Raw genomic sequence first — 9461 nt, 5'->3', positions numbered from 1 at the left:
AGCTGCCTTCTACGGTGCCTCAGTGCGAGCCTCAATAAAGCCAAACTTCCCAGCCTTCTTTATACAGGTTTATTTCATTGCACAATGTCCTCTGTGTACACACACACACACACTGTGTTTGTCTCGATGTCTCTATTTCTGTCTGTCTCTCTGTCTCTGTCTCCATCTCTCGCTCCCTCTCCTTTCCTCCCTCCCTCTGTCCCTAACCCCTTCCCCACCCCCACCCCGTGTTTACCTTTGTCTCAACAAGAAGATTGGTAGCATCTCTGAGAACACAGACAACATGATGGTGGCACTCCCATCATCTCCCTGATGTCTTCCAGTGATGCACAGCTCAGTGGCACAGTTGGCCACATTTTCATCTAAGGCTTGTGATTCATGATGAGTGGTCTAATCCCGTTATCTGAATCCTGGTGCTCCTTTTCTGGCTCTGTAGGCCTGAGGTTGACCCTACAATTGAGTTCTGCTTAGCAATATTTAAAGCAGTTAGAAGTCTGTAGGAGCGATTACGAGAAACAAAGCTTTGCTACTCTCCTGGGAAATAATTAAAAAGAGCCTTTCTCATTCTTCCTTCCTTGGCTATATGTATGATGCCTGGGATGGCAGGAGTCAAGAAAATGTTAGAGACGCATGACCCTGTGGTAACCACGTTAAAGTATAAAGCCAGGACAGTAACTTGCCATTGGAGATTTCTTTTTTAAGTTAAAAAAATGTATTTAAGAAATAGCTAGGATTGCAATATATACCTTCTTATGCATTCTTCATCATAAACCTTTATGGTATTCCTATAATACCCTAGCTATAGTGCATAAAACATATTAGAAACCCAAAGCATTAGTTTCTATCTTCAAAGAGTTTACATGTAGTAGGTAAAGAAAGAAAACTAGGGATAGTCATGATAAATTATTACCAATGTTAGACAAAAGTCCGAGATGGTCTGGGAAAAGGAAGGAAAGGATATGGGAATTACAGCACTCAGCTCTGTGAGCAAGCCTGGTTGTCAGAAGAAGAGCAAAGCTTGTAAGGATGCCATGAGATAAGAAAGTGAAGGCGGCCTGAGCAGAAGTGGTTCAGTCACTGGGTGCAAGCATCCTGAAGAGCCGAGGGAGGGAGGGAGGGAGGGAGGGAGGGAGGGAGGGAGGGAGGGAGGGAGGGAGGGAGGGAGGGAGTGCAGGCTGCCCAGGGAGACCCAAGCGGCTGCAGTGAGCAGCCTCCCATGGGTGTGAGGAAGTGAACTGGAGTTCTCCACAGGAACAGCCTGTGCTCTTAACTCCTGAAGCATCTCTCCAGCCCCACAGAAAGTGTTTCTTAATATATTGGAGGAGAAGCTATTAAGAAGGAATACTCTGGCGGTGGTGCATACACACTGAAGATGAAGTAAATATCACCAAGTATAAAATTCTAGTCTTTAGGTTAAATCAAAAGCCTGAGATGTTTACCGTTTGCATCTTGGAATTGCATTTGAGTCCACATTAAAATGTAACATTGCAAGCAACGCTTATATGAAAACAAGTATTTATTGATTTTTGAGATGTAATCCCATTATCCCCTTTTAATCCTGTTTGAATTGCCTCACAAGTAGTTTGAAGAACCTTGCATACATGAGACTTCATATGTTAAGGAATGCTTCATAAATACAGTAATACAAATTACACATCCAGCTCTTTTTTGTTTCTATATCGCTGAGTTCAAGTTGGTTGGGTTCTTTTTTTAAAGTCTCTCTCTCTCTCATTAATGTAGAGGAAAGAGGGGGAGTTAAAATTGATCATAAGTAACTTTCAGTCATTTGGATTTGATGGCAACATTTGTTTGAATATCTTTGAAGAGTTCATACCATTCCAAGCTGGTCACTTGAGTTCCTAAGATGTATGGACCATTACAAGAACACTACTGAATTTGTGTGTATACAACATCTGACCTTGGTGAATCAAATTGAAGGAGATGCTATAAAGCTAAGTACTGGTGAGACAGGAGTCATTAGATCCAATGCATACATCCAAAAGCATGTGAGTTGCCCAGTGTGATCTGTGGGGTTATAAAAACATCGTAGTGATAATGTAAAAGCACATTTTCTACTTATATAAAGTAATGTCTATTTGCAACAGTTAGTCTTTGCAAAACATTACATTTGGGATCTTGGAATGGCCACCAAGACTCAAGGCTCAATCATCAGCCCAAGGCTAGAAGAGGTGGTGCATAGCAGAAGACGTTCGGGACATTGACAGGCAAGTGCTTGCATGGGTTATTGGGGTCTCCACCTTTCCCCCTCCTTGTTTCTAAGATGTCATCAGTTAAGTAGTTCGTTCTACTCTCTGCTTCCTACCTCAATGCCCTGCCCTTCTATAGGGTCAACATAACAGGGGCAAGCCACAACAGACAGAAGCCTCTGGGGCCGTGAGCCAACATCTGTCCTCATTTCTCTTAGGTTGGTTATTGTATGTGTTTTGTTACAAGGATGGGAGTCTGACTAACTCCATGAATTAATCAAGAACTGTTGGAAACAAAAAAGGTCTTTCAAGCTTTTAAAAAGCTAAATCTATAGGAAGCAGCAGAAATCATTACTAAGTCTTTCCCCTAAAAAAAAAAAGTGTCAGTTATAAATTAAATATTTATCTATTCCCCCTTGGAGCTTCCTTTGGAAACAGCTTTAATTTTTGTTTTTGTTTTCTGCTTAAGGAATGATATCTTATTTATATTTAGGGAATATATGAAAGCTAGTCGAGAAACGCAGCTGTGCTTAAGATCAATACAGTTTGTATTCTCAGGTTTATTTTTAATACTATCAGCATACTCATGGAAGTTACAGGAATCTCCAGACAAGCTTCTGGGAGCTAGAAGACCAGAGTTTTAGATATAGAAGAAACCCCTGTGTCTTTGTGATTATAAAGCCAAGTTAAATGGCTCCCCTTGGACATATAGTAGGAAAATACAGGGAGAGAGTCCAGGTTTCAAAATGCCCATGCTTTCCTCTCCCAGATGGATACAGTTGGTCGGGAAGAGATGGTGGCAAGGGGGCGGGGGAGGGAGGCTCTTAAGTTAATTGGCTAATTTTCCAACGGTATAAATACAATTTTAAAGATGAAATCAAATGAATATGTAAACATTTTATAAGTGGATCTTGGAAGCGACCCATAATATTTTGGAAAATTGCTTCAGTGTTGCAAGCAAGCATAAATAATGTGGCTCCTGATGAGACTTGCTTCATTATTGCCGGACTGTCCCCACCCTTTCTAAGGAGCAAGAAGTTTGGCTTGGTTGTCTGTTGGTTTGTTCGTTTTGCACACCCCCCCTCCTCATAATGTGTACATTATTGTGATGCTAAAATGTCTCCTATAGGAAAAGTCTATTCTATAATTCTTCTTTACATCTTAAAGGAAAAAAATCGTGTATTTCTGTGATTTCACAATGTTGCTGGGAAGCAGTTCCAAATACTGAGAAACACTGTAGTAGCCATGACCATATGTGTGGTATGTCTCTCTCTCTCTCTCCATATATATATATATATATATATATATATATATATATATATATATACACATGCACACATATATAAAGATACACACATATATGTATACGTGTATAGATATATGATGTATGCACTCATACATACACATACACATACACATACACATACACATACACATACACATACACATATACATATACTAGAGGCTGCAATCTCACTTTAGAGTGTGGCCATCCACTTATTAGCTGATAGATCTTTAATTGGTGACTTAACCTCTCTGAGCTTTAGTTTAATTGTATTAAAAATAAATCATAGGGTCTGGAGAGATGGGTCAATTACAACCATCTACTGCTCTTGCAGAAGACTGGAGTTGCCTTCCCTGCGCCAATGTCAATTACAACCACCTGTAACTCTAGCACCAGACTTTCTGACAGCCTCTTCTGGACTCCATGTACATTTCACGCATGTGAACAAGCTCACACTTACACATACATGTGCATGACTAAAAATAAAATAAATATTAGAAAAGGAATAGTAAGTCATAACGGGATCACTGCAAAGATGGTTAAGATACTAATTCATTAAACTTGCATCTAGTCATCATCAGATCCAGACAGCTGCTGCTCTTAGAATCCTCACTAAGCTTGAGCAGTCCAGATTAGCGTCACAAGTAGGTATTAGGGAGACATCATCGTGCTTTATAAGATGACCATGGATGTTTCTGTCTGCTGGACATCTCTATGTAGTGGAGGTGAGATCAAACAAAGCCCAGCAAAATAGACATCCTGAGGCCTGTTAACCTTCCCATCGGTATAAACCTCTCACGTCTCCATTACGGACACCTTCCAAAACAAACATTTACCGAGTAGGATTGCTCTACTCCCACAAAGCAGTGGGCTCCTCTCCAACTTCAGCTTTCCTTTTCTACATAACAAGAAGCTCAACATTTGGTACTGTTCGGAATGTAATGCTGGCTCTGCTATTCCCTGGGGCTATCTGGGAGGAAGTACAGACCCAGATTCCCCACAATATTCCATTATGTGAAGCAGGGAGCCCACTTATGTGCCCATGTTCTCTGATTAATTCTTTTATTGTTTTGTTGTTAGACAGCAAAAGATTGGCCTGTGAGAAGGGTCTTAGTGGGAAGATAATTAACTCAGCCTCCAATCTTTCTTATTTTATTGCCAAGGACCAGATTCAATATAGAGAGGATCTTCTATTGTGGGATTTCTGTATACTGATATAAACCAAATATTTCCTTATTCATGTGAGCACTGTATTCTCTTTTATTCAAGTAAATGTCAAGTCTAGGTTCTCTTCACATATGGAATTGACAATTAGGTCTATTGCAAACCACGTTCAGTAATGCAGCCCTGGTTTCTTAGGTTTATTACATTAAATGCGCAGGAAAGATTTTGTTTGAAACTATTTATGGATCTCATGAAAACTGATGCAAATTATTGAGCTATTGGAAGAAAAAATGCTATTAATATTGCAAGTATATATGAAAAACTGGGCTGGGGATCTAGGTCAATGATAAAGCACTTGCCTGGAAAAATGAGGCCCAGGTTCAGTCTTTAGTATAACAAAAATAAAAACAGGACCAAAAAGTAAACTAATACTTGTGAGTAGCGAAGAGATTGGCTTTTGTTTCAAGTCCACTCTTTTTCAAGGATTCTTGTTTTGAGATCCTGAAAAGAGCTGTTATTTTTGTAAATGGCTACCTGTCACAATATACCAGAAAGTGAAAGAATTTGCCATTTTCCTATTCTGAGTTTGGCATGTTTGAGCATGTGAGTGCACGTGTGTCTACGTGTATCTAAATGGATACGCTACTTTCTACATCCCAAGATATATTTCTTATCAGTACCACAATATGTGAGCTGAGCATATTTTCAAAACCTTGATGACTCTGCTGGGGATTTGTCCCACCTCATAGCAATGTCTGGAATGGAAGAGATTTAGGCTTTTCGAGTTCGCTGCAGCCAAACCACTGGTCAAACTTAGTTTGAAAGAAGCTAAAGACTTGGACAACCTGGATCTAGAAACCCAGAATCTCAGTTAGGGTTTCCATTGCAGTGAAGATACACCATGACCATGGCAACTCTTATAAAGAACAACATTTAATTGGGGCTGGCTTACAGGTTCAGCGGTTCAGACCATTTTCATCAAGGCAGGATGCATGGCATCATCCAGGCAGGCACGGTGCCAGAGGAGCTGAGTGTTCTACATCTTGTTGCAAAGGCAAACATGAGAAGACTGGATCCCATGTGGCTAGGAGAAGAGTCTCAAAGCCCACCCCCACAATGACCCTCTTCTGCTAACAAGGTCACACATACTCCAACTAGGCCACACCTCCTAATAGTAACACTCTCTGGGCCAAGCATATTCAAACCACCACACATGGGGTAGGTCTAATAACCTCCTTTAGCTTCAGAGAAGTGTAAGTTGTCAGGGCAGTCTTGGCATTGGCAAGGTGTAGCATATATTGTAAAATAATACACTTTAATAGACAAATGGCTAGCAAACACTTCAGCAGAGGGAGTGCATTCTGGGCAGAATATGCCCACACTTGGCATCAGTATCCAAGGCCTAAGAGAAAGAAGGGAAGCATGACCCTTTCACGTCTGTCTGTTTTTCTAAAATGCCTTTCTAAATACTGTTATGTCAGCTATACATCTTATTCTTCTTTTAAGTTTCATCATGATTTTGAAAGGTTGTATTTTCCTATTGATATATAGGCTTAGTCCATATCTGTAGCCATTCACCTCAAAAGGAAAAACTTTTCTTCTACCAACTTTATTGCAGTGTATTTCCATGAAAATTTTATTTCCATTATATTCTACTTTTGTTCTGTATATCTACAGCTGCAGTTAATATTCTTATGGTTCAGGAGTCCAAACAACCAGGAATTGAAAATATTTGGGAAAAACAATAGCAACATTTTGTCATTATTTCCTAATGTACTCTAATAACCATTTACATTGTTAGGTACTCTAAAACATCTAGAGATGGTTTAAAAGGCATAGGAAGATGTATAAATGTTATATTCAAATATGAATATAGTTTAGATGAGTTGTGAGGGTGTGCAGAGTTTGGTACTCACAGGAGGTGCCAGCACCAGAAATACTAAAAGTTTTGCTTCATCTGAAATTGTTTCAGCTCAATCTTTCAACCAAAGAATTTACTGAACCCTCTGATCATATTGCCCAAATATCAACTCTCCTTATTTCTCTCACTAAGTACTTGAGAGTCAGCAGTTGCCAGGAACAAAGGGCTATGTGGGCTCACAGTCTGGGAGTCACAGTCTCTCCTGGAGAGGAAGACCTGGTTACCTGTGGCTGCTTGGTGGCAGTTGCATGCTGCTGAATCTATCCAACCCCTCACACCTTTGTGAAACAGGAGGCAGAGAGTGAACAGAACGTGGAGCCAGACTCTGAAATGTCAAGGCTCACCCTCTACTGATAAATTTCTCCTCCTGGGAAATACACATTGAAATAGCCCATAGAAAGCATTTCACATTCAAACCACAGCAAATGTATTTAAGTGTTACAGAACACTTGCTGATTATTTTATATATATATTGAGGGCTACAAGACAGGTCTTTGGGTTCATTGTCTATTTCTCCTCAAGAACTTCCTTTGAGGATGCTTAGCTTGGTACACACGGGGAGGCTTTGCTTGTCTGTATATGCACACTTCACATTCTCTTTAACTCAAACGGCAGCATGGATGATAATAGGGGGAAAGGGTTGAAATCATGTCTCCTTTAATTTGGAGGACGTTCATTACTTGCCTTTCAAAACTGTGTTGTGCTCACTGGAAGTTATGCTGCTGGCGGGCTGATCAATCTTTCTTTTCTTCTTTTGTTTTCAAGTCTATTCTAAAATTTAGTTTGGAGATTGTGAGTTCTCAGCTTCCTTCTCTGGCTACGGTGCCTGCTGCTTGCTACTGTGCCTCCCTGCTACAATGGGCTTTTATACCTTCAGAACGGCAAGCTCAAATAAACCATTCCTCTGTAAGGTGCCTTGGTCTTGGTGTTTTGTCACAGCAGCAGAAAAGGAACTAATACGGTCTCTAAAAGTCCACAGTGGCGTGGGTTGCTTTGGCTCTTTTAAAACCTGAGAGTTTTTAATTTGAAGAGACAACTTTTCTCCAGATCTGATATATATATTGTTCACTTCACTACATTCTCTCTCTCTCTCTTCGTACTCTGACATTCTTCCGGGATATAGGGATTTGAGAGATTGTCTTTAATCCTTTTGTATACAGGTTCAGTTCCATCTGAACACAGTTCATCTTAGTGTTTTAAGCCAAGACCTAACTGCTCAGCCCATGCTCCTGACACGATTGGCCACACATCAACATTTCCACACCTCCTGTTTTTCATTTGTAAGTTCTTAGATTCCTAAGCAATACTTCTACAGGCAAGCAGTTTTAAGTCTTTTTAATTACGTGACTTGTTATGCCTTCTGCTAAAGTTATCAACCTCTTAGAGATGGGCTTGTTCTTAGTTCTGTTTATTACCTCTTTACTAGACCATTGATTTTGTAGGAACATTGAAGACTCTTGGATGTCTATAACTTTGTATTTGAGAATTACCTTTACATGGTCCAATGTACAAAGAATACACTGAGAACGAATGTTTCTTTCAAATGTGAAGGTTGACATAGTTCCTAGAACTGGATACAGAAGTCGTCCACAGTTGTGACCTTCTTCTCTAGTCAGTTAAGATCATCAAGCCCAGAAGGCAGAGAGAGGAAGTTGTCTCCCCAAGTGCAGCTTCCAATAATCTCCTCTTTGACTCTTGATTTCTGATTGCTCAGAAATCTTGAAACTGTTGAAAAGGCTACCTCTAAACCTTCTATTTGTTCACAGTAGTACATATTCTCTGTCTCTCTAAGGTCCCACAATGAATGTGGTTCACTGATTCTGCTTTATACTGAAATAAACTGTTTTTCTATTCTAAATAAATATTAGATTCGGAATAAAATGAAAATATAAATACAAACCCAGTCTATCCTCTTTTAAAAACTGTCCTTGGGAGAAGGGTTTACAAAAAGTAAATTTTATTTTCTCCAAGTCCAGGGAAGACCCTTTCATCCAAGAGTTAATTTAGCTTCCAGAGCTGGTCTTCATAAATATGGGCATGGTAAATCATATACTGCAGCAATCTTGGGTCACAAATATTTTCTTACATATTACTGTAAAACAATAAGGTGAAGACAAGGTGCCTTTAATTCTTTTCTTGACCTTATACCCTGCTATTTTGAGATGGTATTTCCTAGCAATGTTCTCATTATAATAAAGTTTAACCACAATAAAAGCAAAATCTTCTTCCAGTTTATTGTAATTGGTGGAGGTATTAATTTTTAATGGAGTTCTCATGAGGACAAGGATATATCCTTTGGGATTATGCAGTGGTTTTATCCTTAGAGAAGATGAAGTCATTTTGAATATAGAGCATCCCTTTCCATACTTAATGGGATCATTGACCAGTAACTCTCTATCGGTGACCCGACTTGACTTCCGTGCTGAGTTGTCTGAAATATATGCAAGACTGTGACATTTAATTACAACACGCTTTTCAGAAATAGCATCATTACATGTTAGCCACCGGATCATGTACTTTTGGCAGTGGATATGGTCTAATTTCAACAATGCAAGCTTGGTTTTTTTAACCGCAGTTACAGGGAGAGCAAAGACATTTCGTGCTCTCTCTCCATAGCTACGAGAGTAGATGTGCTCTTTGCAGGTGGTTGATAGAATAACGCTGAATATTAATCTCACAGACTTACCCTTCTCTCCCTCAATTTCTAACCTTTGTGAAGGGCTATATCACAAAGTATGCATGGCAAGAAATGGAATGTTATCTGCCTCTCAACCTTTTTACCCATTTTTTAAGTGTATTTCTAAATGGTGAGGGGAAATCACTAAAATTGCAAACAATAAACTCATTCAGCATTCCATTCAGTGGAGATTTACCTATTGCTCCT

This window comes from Mus musculus, chromosome 16 (assembly GCF_000001635.26).
Source record: "Mus musculus strain C57BL/6J chromosome 16, GRCm38.p6 C57BL/6J".
NCBI lineage: Eukaryota > Metazoa > Chordata > Mammalia > Rodentia > Muridae > Mus > Mus musculus.
This window is presented reverse-complemented; position numbering follows the sequence as displayed.